This window comes from Marmota marmota, unplaced genomic scaffold (assembly GCF_001458135.2).
Source record: "Marmota marmota marmota unplaced genomic scaffold, marMar, whole genome shotgun sequence".
NCBI classification, from domain to species: domain Eukaryota; kingdom Metazoa; phylum Chordata; class Mammalia; order Rodentia; family Sciuridae; genus Marmota; species Marmota marmota.
Genome location: NW_026000108.1, coordinates 9201233 through 9218557, shown reverse-complemented (window position 1 = coordinate 9218557; position 17325 = coordinate 9201233). Strand labels below are relative to the sequence as shown.

At 43.4% G+C, this 17325-nt stretch overlaps 1 long non-coding RNA gene across 3 annotated transcripts in view; it reads right to left on the bottom strand.

Moving 5' to 3' along the window:
- The window catches only part of LOC125610933, a 44780-nt gene that overhangs the window by 7897 nt on the left and 19558 nt on the right, over positions 1–17325 (bottom strand). For 2 of the 3 annotated variants that reach the window (XR_007341021.1, XR_007341022.1), the window contains exon 2: positions 3450–3668. This is a non-coding gene — a long non-coding RNA (uncharacterized LOC125610933). Of the gene's footprint in view, positions 1–3449; positions 3669–9666; positions 9789–17325 lie in introns of those variants that run through there. The other variant, XR_007341023.1, reaches the window with a different exon arrangement.

The window sequence follows — 17325 nt, the reverse complement described above, 5'->3', positions numbered from 1 at the left end:
TCCTGTATATCGAAAAAGAATTTTTAAAAGGAAAGTAATCAGGTTTAGATGAGATCATGAGGGTGGGGGCTTAATGATGAGTGGGTTTATGAGAAGAGAAAGAGACAGCCTGCCCTGTTTGACCAAGTGAGGCCCTGGACCACCTCAGGACTCAGCAGAAGGCCCTTACCTGATGCCAAGAAGATGCCAGCACCATGTTTTTAGCCTTCCAGACTGTGAACAAAATCAACCTCCTTCCTTTATAAATTACCAGGCTGTAGTATTCAGTTAAAGTTACAGAAAATAAACTAATATAACACATAAGTACCAGTTATTTAACTATTATCTCTCAGCTCCAAATCCACCCTTTTATGCTCCACTTTGATGCTAGTCCTGAAAATCAAGGAAACCCATTTGCTCTTTGCCTCCTCCTACTTTAAGATCTGCCCAGGGGTGGTACTAGGTGAAGATTGACAGGTGGAAGGCGGGAGGAGGGACCAACTCCTTACAATTTTGCTTCTGTTCTTGTCTGGGTCACAACATCCCAAGCTCTTCACCAGAGAAGTTGTAGTTGGCGCCACATTCCAGTTCATTCCCCCCACACACACTCAACATTCACCTCATTTTGGTCTCTCAGAAGCACTAGTACCCCCTCCCCAGAGGCTCAGTCTCAAGCCCCACCTCCCAGCTTCTGGGTTCTGATCACCCAACCTCCTCTTTCACTTCTTCAATTTCTCTCTCTGTTTCTTCAATGTTCCTTTTGCTTGTTTAATCCTTCAATCCCTGTTTAACTGATTCTCCGTATTAAATTCTTTGTGTTAAAATATCAGGTGGAGTTTCTGCTTTCCTAAATGAATACTGGCCGACTCAACTGTTGTAACATTTGCTCTTTACAGAATCCCGAGTGGGACTTTGTCCTCCTTTTATGGATGAGTAAACTGAGACATGGAGTTATTAAAGTCTTGCTCAAGATCACACAAGCTTGAACTATAATGCCAGAAGCTTCTAACCCCATGCAATCCTGTCTAAAAATATCTATTTGCATAAGACTCTTGGTTCCTATGGTGAATCTGTATCCTCAGGGTCATTCGTAGAACTAATACTATATGCAAAGTTCCCTGAATAAAGAAGCATGAAGTTCTCCACCTCCACCTCACAGGACAGTCACGCAGAGACTTGCTACCAACAGATGGCCGCAATATAGGAGTGAGACACAATGTGCCTGGACTTCTTGAGGCCTACACAGCAATCCCAGGTAATTTCCCACCTACACAGCCAAAAAGGAATCAAATTCCAATCAAGAAATGATTATGTCTTTCCCCACAGTTTCTGATGAAAAAAAGCAAATAAAGTTCATTGAGTTGGCTAGAAGCCACTCAGACCATAATATCTTCTTTTCCTTCATAATACAGAACCCCTCTACCCAACTTTTTGGGCATGACTCCATCTCAAAGTCTCCTTCATGGTTTTTATCTCCTCTTTTTATTATATTATCTCCCCATCTCTCTGTTATGTAAGTAAAATACATTCTTGGAAGACAGCTTAATCCTTTGAGGGAGAGATTTGGTCAACTTTTTGAACTTTACACAGAAAAATATTCCCCATACTCAGTTTTTCATCAAAAAGTGTCCTGTAACGTAAAACCTCCTGAAGCCTCAGTAATTCCTCCTATTTGATTTTTGGCAATGGAAAGATGTGTGCTGGGTGTGTAATGACAGACTTGCTCTTATTCAGAGCCATGCACCTCCAAAGATTCATTGTTTTTCCTTTACACGAGAAACTGTGATCAGCCATATCTTTATCTATAACTAAGTTCCAGGTCATCTCCAGTTATTTAAAACATTAACGTCAGAATAATGTCTCATGTGTCGGTCACCATTGGCTTGCTATTGCTTTTGGGTTTTGACCATCATTTCTAATCAGACTGCAGTTCCTTCATTTGCATTCCCCCAGCATGGCTTTTTTCTTATCATAGTCTGAAAAATAGCCATTTTTAATGGAGCACACCTAGTATCTCAAGGAAGAAGAAAATGGCATCATTTCACATCAGGAGCTTTATCACCAGAAGCCAAAATTGTCCCCACAAGGAGTGTGGAGTGAGCCAGTTATTTTGTAGTACTTTAACAGGCATCTCCTCTGGCCTGACTTAGGGCCTTCTGAGAGGGACTTGTGAGTGACATGAGTCACAGCCTCAATTAACATCTCCACCACAGCAGATGTCATGCAGGCCCCCTGTTGTGGAGATAGAAAGTGAATTATACTGGGAGTAAGAGGAGCCTGCCCTTGAATCCCAGCTCTGTACCACACTAAGGCTCTCAGAGCCTCAGGTGTCTCATTTTGTAAAATGAGATCTTTCCTACTCCCTAGAGTTAGCAAGAGTGAACCATTATCAGTGACGACATTCGCATGGTGAGCTCTGAATTTTCTCAAGTTGGATATTGGTTACCATCTTTATTTTACATATGAGGAAACTGAGTCTCGGATAGTGAATTAAGTTTTCTGAGGCTCTTGAGTGAGTAAGAGGTCAACCTAAGTTTAAATCAAATTGTCTAACCCCAAAGCTATAGCTTTCCTGCACACCACTCTGACACCTATCAAAGACTAGATGGGTCGTAGCAGACAGGCGGAATGGTAATAAATGGGAAGCCTTTCTCCCGGGCTCTTTAAATTACATCAAGTATTGCCTTCAAGAATGTGACATGCATGACCACAGAAGAGTGTGGAAAGGAAGGACAGGGAAGGAGCCTTGTCACATCAGGGAGACACTCTCACATAGCACAGGGAGGTGGAGGCTGTCAGAGTTTAGTGGAGGAGTCTGCCTTCGCACGCATGCATTGAGGGCATGCTGGCTAGCGCTCTGGGTGGCTGGGGTTAGAAAGCCAATGTCTGTCCCTCTTCTCTCCTAAGGACTCTGGTCCATTGGGATAGACCCAGGAACCAGGCAGAAATCAAAAGTGTCTGATTTATAACCCAGCTGAGGCTGGGTTGTGGCATGCTGTTTGGACCCAAGGCCAAAATAAGCTTCTATAATGATTTATTCTTTTCTTTCATTCACATTTCTCCAGATTCTATTGCCAAAGGGAACTAAGAGATTAATAAAAAAAAAAAAAATCACTTTTCAACATTTTGACCCAGGTTCTCATTCTTCCTTAAAATGGAAGAAATCTTGGTAGAATTGACTTTTTTATGACCCAAGACAGTTCCAAAAGAAAGGGGAGTCTTTCTTTCCTAACTACATTAACATAGCTTTATAATATATATACAGCCCCATTTATTAAGACAAAATAAAGTAATACTCTATATTTTGGGATGCACTGATAAAATAGACTTGCCTAGAAACTTAACTTCCATATGTAACATTTTTTCTGTGGGAAAACACACACACACACACACACACATACACATACACACACACACACATTCTGTCTTCCAAACAACCCACAAACCAAAGTTTGAGAACTGTTATTTACCAGTATAAATATAGCACTATATTCCTGCGATATTCTTTCTTAAGAGACAGTCGGCTCCAAAGATCTCATTTTTAGTTGAAAAAAGACAAAATCCAATGCTAAACTCTAGGAACTGTCATAATGATGAGGGGGACAAAATTCCAATTCCAATGACTCTCTCCACCATCCTCTTCTCTGCACACAAAATCCTCTTCTTAGGTTTGTCTTCATTCCAACAACCTAATTATAGAGGAAACAGAAACATTTTTAATGACAACATTGCTTATAGGTGTGATATGAATTTATTCTGTTAGGCTCTGGGAAGTTAAATGCCTGAAGCACTCAGGGAGAAGGAAATTATGAAATAATTCCCTCAAACAGTTAACTCATCACATTCTATTGTTAAAGGTTAGTATCCTCACTTGGGGTCCCTGCAGAATGGGATCCATTTATTTCTGCCTTATCCACTCTTACATCTTTTGTCTTAGATTGTGATTTGATTGTCATTGTGGAACAACTCTTTGTTCAAAAATCTCTACACGGTTCTAGGAGCATTCTTTGATCCTGACTCTCTCAGCAGCAGTATCGACAGTCTCAGGCAGGCAACTTCAATATGCATATAGAAGACTCAGCCAACACTCTGCCTTCTTTGATTTCTCCTTCAATAATTATCCATGATCCTCCTCCAGGCACCCATTCCACTGTCATACCCCAGACTGCCACACTACCACTATCGCTTCAAAATATCAAATGCAATAATCCCATATTTACCACCAATCCCATATTTACCACCAACCCCATATGGAGTCCTCTCCTGCTGTGCCCATATTCAATTACCCTTCATTGCAGTGCAGATTAAAATGTATCATCTCTTTTCACTTGTTCATGCCCCCCACCCCTCATCCTTTGTTCATAGTCAACTTAAAATTCATAGTCTATCATTGACTGTAGAATCAGTCCCATATGTAGACTCTCAACCTTTCTCACCTCCCTGGGCATGGGAGGCAAGCCATGTTTGAGGACAATTCTCCACCTACCCTGTGCCTGCAGACATGGCAGAAGGAAACACATGACCACGTGGATTGATTCCACTTTAAATTCATGAGCACGATGCTTTAGAGGGTCCTTACTTCTGTGGATGGAATCTACCCCACACTCTCTGTCCATCTGTGATTATTTTCTCTTCTGGATCAGCGGCATCATGCAGATTTGATACAATTTCCCCCATCAATCCCTTCTGGCCACCATCCCAATCTCTTACAGAAACACGCTTCCTAAGAGTGGTCTGTATTCTTTCCCTACTTTCTTTATACTTTCTCAAATGTATGCCACTAAGTCTTTGAACTTCAGGTCTCCACTGAAACTCATTCTATCGAGGCCACTAATGGCCTTCACATTGGCATTCTCACTCACGGCTCCATTCTTGCCAAACTCAGCCCATGAGCTTCATTTGAAATACCTTGAAATACCTTCTTGGCTTCCCTTCAGAGAGCACTTGACTCTCCTCCCGGCTTCTCCTTCTGGAATTCCTTCACTGACACCTCTTTTTTTTTTTTTCCTGGCTTCTGAATTTGGGCGTGCTCAGGACCCCCTCCTTAGATTTTTTGTTGTCGTTTATATTGTCTACCCTTACTCTCTGGCCCATCCAATCCCATGACTTTAAATGTCATTTGTAGGCTGTTGGCATCTAAATCATCGTGAATCTGGTCACCACTAATCTGGACTTCTTCCCCTAACGCCAGACTCTTTCATTCAACTTCTTCCTTCAGTTCTGAATGTCTTGTGGACATCTCAAACTTCCCATTATCAAAACTCAGCTCTTTATCTTCTATCTGCCAACCCGATTTTCCCACCTTTATTATATGTGCAAATAGCAACTCCAGCCTTCCTGTCTCTCAGGCTCAAAGCCCACTGGAGTCATCCTTCAATCCCATCCCATTCGTCTTTGTTCATAAATCTCGCTGGCATTAATTTTGAAAGATATCTCAAACCTTGAGCTGCTTCTCACAACTTTCCCTGCTACCACCCTGGTCCAAGTAGCCATCACTCATTGACTAAATAATAATTGCAACATCTTTGAACTAGTCGAACACTCTTCGGACTTTCATTCTTATCCCCTTGTTTCCCACATAACAGCCAGAATGACCTCTGAAAATCATAACTCACATAATTTCTCTCCTCTGGCCAAAACTATTCAATAGATTTCCATGACACTCAGAATGCTGAGTCCTTATAGACCTCCAAGGCCCCTGGCGTCCCAGCCTGACTCCCTTCCTCTCTAACTCTCCTGGTAACAGTGCCCTCCTCTCTCTCTGTCCCTGCCACAGGGGCTCCCCCACCATTGCTCTTTCACCCAAACACACATTTGCCTCCTGAACTTGTCCTGACTGCTCTCCATGCCTGGAAATCTCTTCCTTCTGACATCTTCTGAAGGATTCTTCTTCCATTTCACACAGGTCTATACTTAAATGTCACCTTCGAAGAGTAACAGCTCCTAAGTAACTTGCCCATAACAGCTTCACACCACCACTGTGTCCTCCCTGGCATGTTTTTCTTCTTAGTACCTGTCCCCACCTGGCATACTGTAATGTCACTCCCTGCCTCTGATAGAGTTCCATGAGAGTATGCATTCCATGTCCTTTTTTGTTTTCAAATACTACATTGCCAATTTGTAGAATAACATCCCTAGAGGCCCCCAAAAATTAGTGGAGTTTATGAATGGCTGGATTAATGAACTCGTAGGCTACAGGGCTGTTTAAGCCTTCCAGAAAGACCTTTCGTATGTCAAGGCCACAAAAAAGGCAGGAATAAAAACTCAGAATCGGCTTCTGTACTGTGATGTTGTGGACATTCTCCATGCCCTTCATCAGAACCTTCTTAGAAATGCTAAGTTGAGGGTCATCCCAGACTGAGAGGGTTCACAAAGAGCCTGCTCTGTTTTCTAAGTCAAGTCGAATAATTAGTACCAACTGTGACTTGAGTCTCACACTCCCAGAAAGATTAACCTTTGCTTAATGATGGAAAACCATCAAAAGGATCGGGATGTTTTAGCTTGTTCCCTCCTATATTCAGGTCATACTTAGCCAGCTTTGTTCCTCGCGAGGTCTGTCCCATGCCGGTTGTACTAGCAAACATGCCGCATCCATCATGCTGAAGCGGTCCTCTTCGCTGTCTCCCAGATCATTCAGTAATCACCCTTTGCACTTGATGTGCAAACTGACTAATGCGCCCATCCCTCAAATGCCTGGCACTCTAGAAGTGTACATTTTCTGGAAGGACAAAGACCTGAATGTCTTATAGTTACTGAAATATATGAGTGTGCAACATTACCAATGCCTTTTTTTAAAGAATATTTATTTATTTTTTAGTTTTTGGCGGACACAACATCGTTGTTTGTATGTGGTGCTGAGGATCGAACCCAGGCCGCAAGCATGCCAGGCGAGTGCGCTACCTCTTGAGCCACATCCCCGGCACCACCAATGCCTTTTTGACTGACCCCCTATGTGAAAGTCCTCTTCTTCCCAAATTAAAAAGCATCAAATGGATAACTACAATTCTTTGCTAACAAGAGATTGGACACCTTCTGTGTCCAATCCCTGGATCTGCCCAGTGCTGAAGCCAAACCCTTTATTCTCTTCAGAAGGCATGTTTCTCTCTATCCTAGGTTGCTGTTATCTCCATATGAGCCAGACAGAGTCAGATAGAGATGGGTCCTATCTCAGCTCCTTAGGGACAGTGTGACCATTGCTAATTATTTCACCTCTTTGAGCTTCAGTTCTTTCATCTGTAAAGTGGAGATAATAATAGTACCTGCTGCATGAGGCTGCTGCAAACTTTTCTTAGTATGATATGTAAAACCTTAACACTGTGCCAGGCACATAGGAAGGGTTTAATAGCTTAGAAGCCTCAGAGCATCTGTTTCTCTCGGTTGGGAGATGGCTGCTGTGTGAAGGTTCTTGGGCTTAATCAATGCAGAGAGGCCACATGCAAGCAGAAGCCACTGGAGGAAACCAAGGAAGCCAGCCAAGAGCCACCACCAAGGCCCAACGTGCTCATCCAGCCTGACTTGAGTGCAAGCATTGGGCTAGTTCAACACCTCTCTCTAGTCATGCCTGAGTATTTGCATACTAAAATATTTTATATATACATATATTATTTTATCTTAAATAGCTTTCCTTTAATTCCTCCATTTGATATTTTTGTTACATAAGGGTATTCTATTAATTTAGTTTTGAAATAATATTGTAGATGGATTGTATTGTCTTTTCAGTAAAGTGAAGGAAGTGCTATGAAATTTTGTTAGAAAAAGGGGGCATCAGAGAGAAAAATCCCTGCCTTTGACAGTCTAACCTCATCCTCCAGGTCCAGGAGTGGCCTCACTAATGCTTGGTTAAGTGTATTGTCAGCATTAAAAACAGGTTTAATTACTCATGGACCCAACGAGTCATTTCTTCTCTCTAGGCCAGGGGTTCCAATTTTTATTTGTTGTACATGACAACAGAATGCATTTTGACTCATTGTACACAAATGGAGCACAACTTTTCATTTCTCTGTTTATACATGATGCAGAATCACACCATTCATGCAATCACACATGTACATAGGGAAATAATGTCCATCTCATTCCACCATCTCTCCCATCCCTATACCTGCTCCCCTCCCCTCACTCCCCTCTGCCCAATCCAAAGTTCCTCTGTACTTCCCTTGTCCCACCCCCACACCCCATTATGGATCAACATCCACATATCAGAGAAAACATTTGGCCTTTGGTTTTGGGGGATTGGCTTACTTCACTTAGCATGATATTCTCCAACTCCATCCATTTACTTGCAAATTCTGTAATTTCATTCGTCTTTAAGGCTGAGTAATATTCCACTATGTATATATACCACAGTTTCTTCATCCACTCATCTGTTGAAGGGCATCTAAGGTTTGTTCCACAGTTAGCTATTGTGAATTGAGCTGCTATAAGATTTTTAATGTTTTTTTAATCCAAAACTATTTTTGACAATCATGGAAACAATTTATCTGTGGCCTCTCTCTCTCTCTCTCTCTCTCTCTCTCTCTCTCTCATACACACACTCACAAACACACACACTCCCATATTTTGCTGATTAAAACCTGATCCTCTGCTCCAGCTGAAGGCCTCCCTTCCTCATCCCAACTCTAGATGGTGTCTGCCTCCCTGAGGGACAAACAGCTTGATGAATTTCCATACCCCACTCTTCCCTAACAGCACCTACAATAGCATCTTGCACTTAATAAATATTTGGTTTATTTCTTCTTGGTTGACTTCATAAAGAAGAAGTAAATATTGCCTGAAATTAATATCAACTTGTGCAAATTTCTGGTTCATTATTTCTAATCTCCAAATGAAATGTTTACCTCAATACCTCCTTCTATGCCCATACAAAAACCAAGAGCCCTAAGAATCCCTCTCTGATACAAATATCTTCACATTAAATGCAATTTTGCACAAAACCAAGTTAATGACCTAGAAATCAGGGAGGTTGTATTAACATTTTTAATAAGAGAGGTTTATTAAAGCATCTTTATGTGTGAAGAGATGATTATTTATTGAATCAGGCACTTTACATAATTTTTCAATGCTCACAACTGTTCCTTAACATACCTATTATTTTCCCTATTTCATAGATGAGGAAATCAATGGAGAATGAGTATTAAGTGGCTCAAAGATCAAGGTCATAACCTGCTGAATGGCAAAGCCCATGTCTCTGAAGGCTGAGTCCAGGGTGCTTTCTGCTACATCCCAACTATTAACAACTGTAGAAATGCTACATGCCCTGGAGACATTACCTCATTTATTTAGTCCTCACTTTTCCCATCTTAAAATGAGGAGGTTAATGTCACTTAACATCAGAGAGTTACGCAGACCATACGAGCTGCTCCAAATGATCTTCTCAGACTAGCACCTGCCATACCATAAGAACAGGCCACCATCTGGCACAGAGTTAAAACAGAAACACAAATTGGTCATCATTACGCCTTGGACTCTGCTGCTTTCTGCAGAAGGAAGTTCTTTGTGTTTGCAAACAGCAGACAATACCTCAAACATTCATTCATTGGAGATTGAGTTCTGCCAAGGACAGAAAAACAGGAAGTAAACACCCTGGAACAGGTGTGTCTTGTAACAACCTATTTTGTTTGCCCTTGAAAAGTGCTTTCAACATTTGGCGCAATCCAATGCCTATTTCCATGATGCATGTATTATTCTCACCTTTCAAAGTGTATTCCAGGAGCCATGGAAACCCACATTCACTGTGTGGCTTTGTGATGCAGAGAAGCAAGACATTCAAGCCATGATCCACACCTGGACTGCAGGGAATCACAGAATGGAGGGTTCTTAGTCACTGCCCTTTTAACACCACCCACATCTTACTGAGAAGGAAACTGAGGCATGGAGAAGGAAGGAAGCTGTTTTCTCGGGCTTTCCTTCAACAGCTCTGTGAAGCAAATGGCCATCTGTTACACATGTCTCTCTGCTCTCCAGTGCACACCAATACTCCCCCTGCAAACCGTGAGTCCCCCTCCCTATACTGTTTCATCCAGAAGGGCTTTTCCTCTGCTCCCCAAACAGGTAGGATCTTGCTGGGGCCTTGGCTTTTGCCCCTGCTTCTCATCCTCCCAAGAACTCCTGCCTCGGACCTGCAGAGAGGTGACTCTTTCTTGTCCCTCAGGCCTCCGTCCAGCTGCACTGTCTTACACCCTTCCTATCACCGCAGGATTATTCAGACTCCCCATCACTCTCTATATTTCCGGGGCTCTGTGGCAGAGCACTTCTCTAGCACGTGTGAGGCACTGGGTTGGATCCTTAGCACCTCATACAAAACTAAACAAAGAAAATAAAGGCATGCTGTCCATCTAAAACTACAAAAAAATCAAAAAATAAAAAATGATTTCCAACTATCTGAAGTAACTAGGCTCATGCACTTCAACCCATCCCTCCCACCCAATGCCCTGCCCCATGACAGAAGTCATATGCTCTTGTTTGCTGTTAATCTCCAAAGCTTAGCACAAGCCTGACACAGAGTTGATGCTCAATAAATGGTTAGGTGAAGCCACATCCAGCCCTGAAGGGCAACCCCTAAAGGCTGGTATTTTCAAAAAGCTGCAATGTGGTAGTTAATGTGCATGGCAGTGACCCTCGAGTTCCTAAGTGTTAGAGTCTGTAAATAAGTCAAAATAACACCTGGCATTTTGTCAGGGGAATGTTAAAGTTCGTAAACAAGTCTGGATGGTGCCTGGCAAAATGTCAGAGGGAGTGGTTTGAGAAGTAACAAAACCGAGCCATTAAGTGTGGAAATTCCTTATTGGTTGACTGATGTATCTAGTTTATGCTAATTAGATAAGCTGTGTGGAATGTATAAATACTGCTCCTGTCCTACAATAAACGGCTCCCACTCCTGCTGTATCAACGTACACAAGTTCTTCGTCACCCCCCTGATTATTCTGGGCAGCCGGACTGCGGCAGATGGTGGCCCGTTACGGGGAGCCCCGGGACACTCGGGGGTAAGTGACGAAAAAAAGCTGCCCGTCCATAGATAGGACGGGGGCAATCTGCTCGTCCCTAGGCAGATAGGGCGAGAGGAAAAATGGCCATTTTAAGAAGATGGAGAAGATTGATACAGTATGTTTGTGTCTTGTTTTGTCTCAGTGTATTGTATTGTCTTTGTGATGAAAATATGGAAGGGGTGAGAAGTAAATTACTAAGGGAAGAAGGCACCCCAGTGGAACCAAGAATAGTTAGGGCATGTGTTGATAAGAGCCCAGGAACTCTAGTCAGAAAGAAAAAGAAAGTTCAGAAGAAGAAGGATTATCAGGAAAAAAGTTGCAGCAAAAGGCTATTACTAAATACTTTTCGTTACCGGAGGGTGCGTGAAGCGGAGAGGCGGCTGCCGAGTGTGCAAGCCGGTCACAGCGCAGCAAGGATTTTCCAAGAGGCGGCGGCGACTGGCCCTTCCCCGCCTCCTGGCCGGGGAGCTGGCTCTTCCACTGCCGCGAGCCCAAATCTAGACCTGACCTGGAGGCACAGTCTCGCAGGCTCTTGCTCCCTGTGCCCAGTAGCAGTTTGAGTCCGGGACACTCCCCAGGGCCATCTGGGGCTGCCCAGGCACTACAGCCAGCAGAAGACGCTACTGGTGTCCCTGATGTTTGGTCATTTTCAATGCCAATAACTAAGCTACAATGGTTCTCCCACACCTGGAAGCTGATGAGTAATGAGCACTATTAATGCTTATTTCAAATGCAAAAAAACCTTGAGATAATGTACTAAATTGTTCAGAAGGTTGTTTTCTTAGTAGAATGCTACAGGATTTTCTTTAGCCATCCGGAGTTCCTGCCTTCGTCCCAGTGCCGGTAAAGACCAAGGTGGAAGAATTTCCAGTGTTGCTGAAAACCGGACAAGACTTTGGCTGAGAAACAGACGAGACTTCGGATCAAGCTAGCTGCCTGCAGAACTTACCTGGACTGTGATTTAAGCTAGCTGCCTGCAGAACTTACCTGGACTGTGATTTACCTGGACTGTGAGTTAATCTATTGAGACACTGCTTTACCTGGACTGAGACAACAAACTGTAATCTACAACAAATTGTAACTCGGTATCTTTGCTAACGGTGTCATTGCTGGTATAATTTTTCCAAGGGCTTCTTGCATGGAGCCATCAATTGGCTTGGTATTGTGGCATTTTGTATCCTCCCTTTCTGTTTGTAGCAGGTTATTTATGGTGTTTCTGTAAAAACCACTATGGTCGTTATTTAAATTAAACAAAAGGGGGAAATGTTAGAGTCTGTAAACAAGTCAAAATAACACCTGGCATTTTGCCAGGGGAATGTTAAAGTTCGTAAACAAGTCTGGATGGTGCCTGGCAAAATGTCAGAGGGAGTGGTTTGAGAAGTAACAAAACCGAGCCATTAGGTGTAGAGATTCCTGATTGGTTGACTGATGTATCTAGTTTATGCTAATTAGATAAGCTGTGTGGAATGTATAAATACTGCTCCTGTCCTGCAATAAACGGCTCCTACTCCTGCTGTATCAACGTACACAAGTTATTCGTCCCCCCCCTGATTATTCTGCTGCAGCCGGACTGCGGCAGATGGTGGCCCGTTACGGGGAGCCCCGGGACACTCGGGGGTAAGTGACGAAAAAAAGCTGCCCGTCCATAGATAGGACGGGAGCAAATCTGCTCGTCCCTAGGCAGATAGGGCGAGAGGAAAAATGGCCATTTCGAGAAAATGGAGAAGATTGATACAGTATGTTTGTGTCTTGTTTTGTCTCAGTGTATTGTATTGTCTTTGTGATGAAAATATGGAAGGGGTGAGAAGTAAATTACTAAGGGAAGAAGGCACCCCAGTGGAACCAAGAATAGTTAGGGCATGTGTTGATAAGAGCCCAGGAACTCTAGTCAGAAAGAAAAAGAAAGTTCAGAAGAAGAAGGATTATCAGGAAAAAAGTTGCAGCAAAAGGCTATTACTAAATACTTTTCGTTACCGGAGGGTGCGTGAAGCGGAGAGGCGGCTGCCGAGTGTGCAAGCCGGTCACAGCGCAGCAAGGATTTTCCAAGAGGCGGCGGCGACTGGCCCTTCCCCGCCTCCTGGCCGGGGAGCTGGCTCTTCCACTGCCGCGAGCCCAAATCTAGACCTGACCTGGAGGCACAGTCTCGCAGGCTCTTGCTCCCTGTGCCCAGTAGCAGTTTGAGTCCGGGACACTCCCCAGGGCCATCTGGGGCTGCCCAGGCACTACAGCCAGCAGAAGACGCTACTGGTGTCCCTGATGTTTGGTCATTTTCAATGCCAATAACTAAGCTACAATGGTTCTCCCACACCTGGAAGCTGATGAGTAATGAGCACTATTAATGCTTATTTCAAATGCAAAAAAACCTTGAGATAATGTACTAAATTGTTCAGAAGGTTGTTTTCTTAGTAGAATGCTACAGGATTTTCTTTAGCCATCCGGAGTTCCTGCCTTCGTCCCAGTGCCGGTAAAGACCAAGGTGGAAGAATTTCCAGTGTTGCTGAAAACCGGACAAGACTTTGGCTGAGAAACAGACGAGACTTCGGATCAAGCTAGCTGCCTGCAGAACTTACCTGGACTGTGATTTAAGCTAGCTGCCTGCAGAACTTACCTGGACTGTGATTTAAGCTAGCTGCTTGCAGAACTTACCTGGACTGTGATTTAAGCTAGCTGCCTGCAGAATTTACCTGGACTGTGAGTTAATCTATTGAGACACTGCTTTACCTGGACTGAGACAACAAACTGTAATCTATAACAAATTGTAACTCGGTATCTTTGCTAACAGTGTCATTGCTGGTATAAAATTTCCAAGGGCTTCTTGCATGGAGCCATCAATTGGCTTGGTATTGTGGCATTTTGTATCCTCCCTTTCTGTTTGTAGCAGGTTATTTATGGTGTTTCTGTAAAAACCACTATGGTCGTTATTTAAATTAAACAAAAGGGGGAAATGTTAGAGTCTGTAAATAAGTCAAAATAACACCTGGCATTTTGTCAGGGGAATGTTAAAGTTCGTAAACAAGTCTGGATGGTGCCTGGCAAAATGTCAGAGGGAGTGGTTTGAGAAGTAACAAAACCGAGCCATTAAGTGTGGAAATTCCTTATTGGTTGACTGATGTATCTAGTTTATGCTAATTAGATAAGCTGTGTGGAATGTATAAATACTGCTCCTGTCCTACAATAAACGGCTCCCACTCCTGCTGTATCAACGTACACAAGTTATTCGTCACCCCCCCGGTTATTTTGCCCAGCCAGCCGGGCTGCGGCACCTAAGTTTCTACCATCTGTCAGCTGAGGGTTCCTATGATCTTGCCAAAATTTTGGTGGTTATCTTGTAGGTTTCAGGAAATGTTTTTCTTGAAATAAGTCATCATTCTCCCCACTCATTCTTATCTGAGAATTTGGCTTTATCTACTCATCACATTGGTGTTTGTTTCAGAAAAAATGGATAGAAGAAATTGTCCATTCTCCATACAGGAGAATCCAGTATCAGTCTGCTCCATGATCATTTCCCGTGTTGACAGGGCAGAGACCTAATCTCAGAGACAGCCCCAGAGGGGAGGGACAGATGCTCTGATCAGGGAGACAGACACCTTGGGGTCTCATTCCCTTAGGGGTGACTTTGACAATTATCCAGGGCTCATTATCTTTATCTTCTAAAGTGCCTTGGATGTTCTCCGGGGTTCCTTCCAAGGCTAAAGTTAATATTCATTTATTCAACAAAGACAAATATTTGCTCCATAACTCTGTGCCAAGTACTGTCAAGGGGCTGGAAATAGAGCTTTGGAAAGCAGAGGGAGCCATCTTCACCCCTGCATGACTTTATGTGATTGTTTACAGCATAATCCATTTAATTCTTAAAAGTTTGATCTTATTCATGGAATACTTTAATTATGAGAGAGTGGATTTCTTATGCACTCCCACTTGGGGATGAGACTTTTGCTCTTTGCTTTCCAGTCTTGTGCTCTGCTTTCTATCATGAGTGGAAGAAAACCCACCCCTGTCTCCTCTTCTGTGCTGACCAAGTGTTTGGTCCACCCAGTGAGCTTCCCTGTGCTCTTCCTTTCCTACCAAACACCCCCAATCATATGGGGGCAGGGCAGGAGGGGTTGGGGAGGTGGGGGGACATCAGAAGTACAAGTAGAGTCACCCTGTGTCTTAAGAAAGCAATTCAAGTTAGGGTCCAGGATCCTGACATTAATCCACACTCTGCCAACCACTGGGCATCAGACCTTGAGAATATCCCTGAACCTCTCTGGGTATCAGTTTCATCTCCTCAAATTAAGGTGTGGTGGTCATGAGAATGTCCTGAAGACATCCCACTGTGTCCCGTGGAGTTGACTGAGGACCTTAGTTCTGCCTTCTAAACTCCGTCACCACATTGGCACCACCAAGAGCCCCCAGCTAAAATCCAAGCATGGCAGGGGCATTGCTGGGAGAAGCAGGTGTGTTTCCGGAACACATGGGACTCCTCTGACTGCCAACTCTGGCCCAAGGGCTCCATCAGCTTTGCTAAACTTTCTTCCAGCTGCTCGTCAATCAGAGACTTTGTTCCTCTCTCCTCCACATGAGCAAGACCCACACGGCCGCCTGATGGCTTCCCAGCCTCCACTGCCCCTTCCCCACTTCCCCTAGAGGTGGTCTCCCTAATCCATCTCTTGCCTGTTGAACCCAAACTTAACACCCCCTTCTCAAGCTAACACATTGGAACTACAATAACTTTTTCCTCCCTCACTGTTGGGAAGACAGTGTCAACAAAAATATTTTACAAAGTACACAAGGCTTTCTACAACACAAAGACTCATACCAAGGAGACAGTGTCATTCATTTATTCACTTAATAGTGAATTAATTTATTTATTCACCTAATAGTACTGACCAACCATCTTGAGCAGGGATCTGGAGATACAAAGGAATGATGCTCTTCCCTGAGCAGGTCACAGGCTAGAGGAGCCTACCAGCTTCATCATGGACTTGCACTTAGATGATAATATCTTAGATAATAAGTTTTGGTGGCGAAATGAGATGGGGGGACATAAAGTAAGAGGAAAGAGGGAGAAATGACTCCGCCATCACACCAAGGAACTGAGCATGTTAGATCCTGGCTGTTCAAGTGGATGTGAGAGGTTTTTCAATTGTGCTCCCATGTAACCTGATGCTGCCCTCCTGCCAGAGCCTCTCAGCACCAGGGGGACTTGTTGGGATGCGATGGCTGTAGCGCTTTTGCAGGGAAACTCAACTGTTGTCACCATTTCATGGCTCTGAATATTCAGCTATACAACAGACCTCCAGGAGAATATGCTCTGAGTTGTAATTTTCCAAAGGCAACACGATTATAAAACCCAAGCAGATGGAAAGACAATTGCGGCGGACAGGAAAGCTGTTAGCAGTTTCCATTTGTAGACAAAACCATTATTTTTTAACAGATCACTGCCAGAATTTGATGAAGCCGGTACTCTTTGCACCCTCTGCTTTGCAAAAAGCCCTGTAGCTCTGTAAGACTTTGCAAACAGTTGAGGAATGCTATTTTTATACATTTGTTTATGTCAAAGGCACCGGCTCATAGGGTTTCACATTTAGCTTGCTGTTAATCTCCAAACTTCCATTAATATAGAGTTCCCAACCCTGAAAAATGTACTTCAAAATAAATGGTGGTGCGATCATCTTTTATTTAAAATATCACTGCATCCCATCATTCAGTGTCAAGGCCCAGCTTGTTTATGGGAGAGCTTGATTACATAATTACATATTAGGAATCATTTGTAAGGAAAATTGATTGGTGTATTTACAGCAAGGATTTCACCAGAAATAACCCTGTCTCTAGATGTGGGAGTGAAGTATCAGGTTGAAATGGCACAAGAACTTCAGGAGCTTGTCACCATTTTGTTTATTTCTCATCCCAGGAAGGAGTACTTGCCCACAGAGCAACGGGGGACCAACTGTTAGCTTTGTTACACTGTGTGATCCACAAATCAATTTTTAGGTGGTGGGTTTACAGAGTACTGGAAAGAGTGCTTCAAAGGGATTGGTGAATCTCAAGTTCAAGGTCTGACCCTGTTGGTAACTGGTAGAAAAAAATCGTTCTGTCTCTCCAAACCAATAATAAATGGCAATGAAAACATGAGTGGTCAAGTGTAAAAGTTAGGCAATGCACAGGATCTGAAAAGGATCTAAAGGCACAGATGAGCTTCACTCCAAACGGGAAGATTGATAGGCGATGGAAAGACAGCCTTCTATCGTTGGTGTCTTCGTGGTTCCTCCTCAATGGTGACAAGAGCCCTAAGATGGTCCCCATTCAGCTTCCCTGCAGTCCCAGAGACACCAGGTCACATCTTTCCATTCTTCTCTATTCTGATTTTCTGTCTGCACAT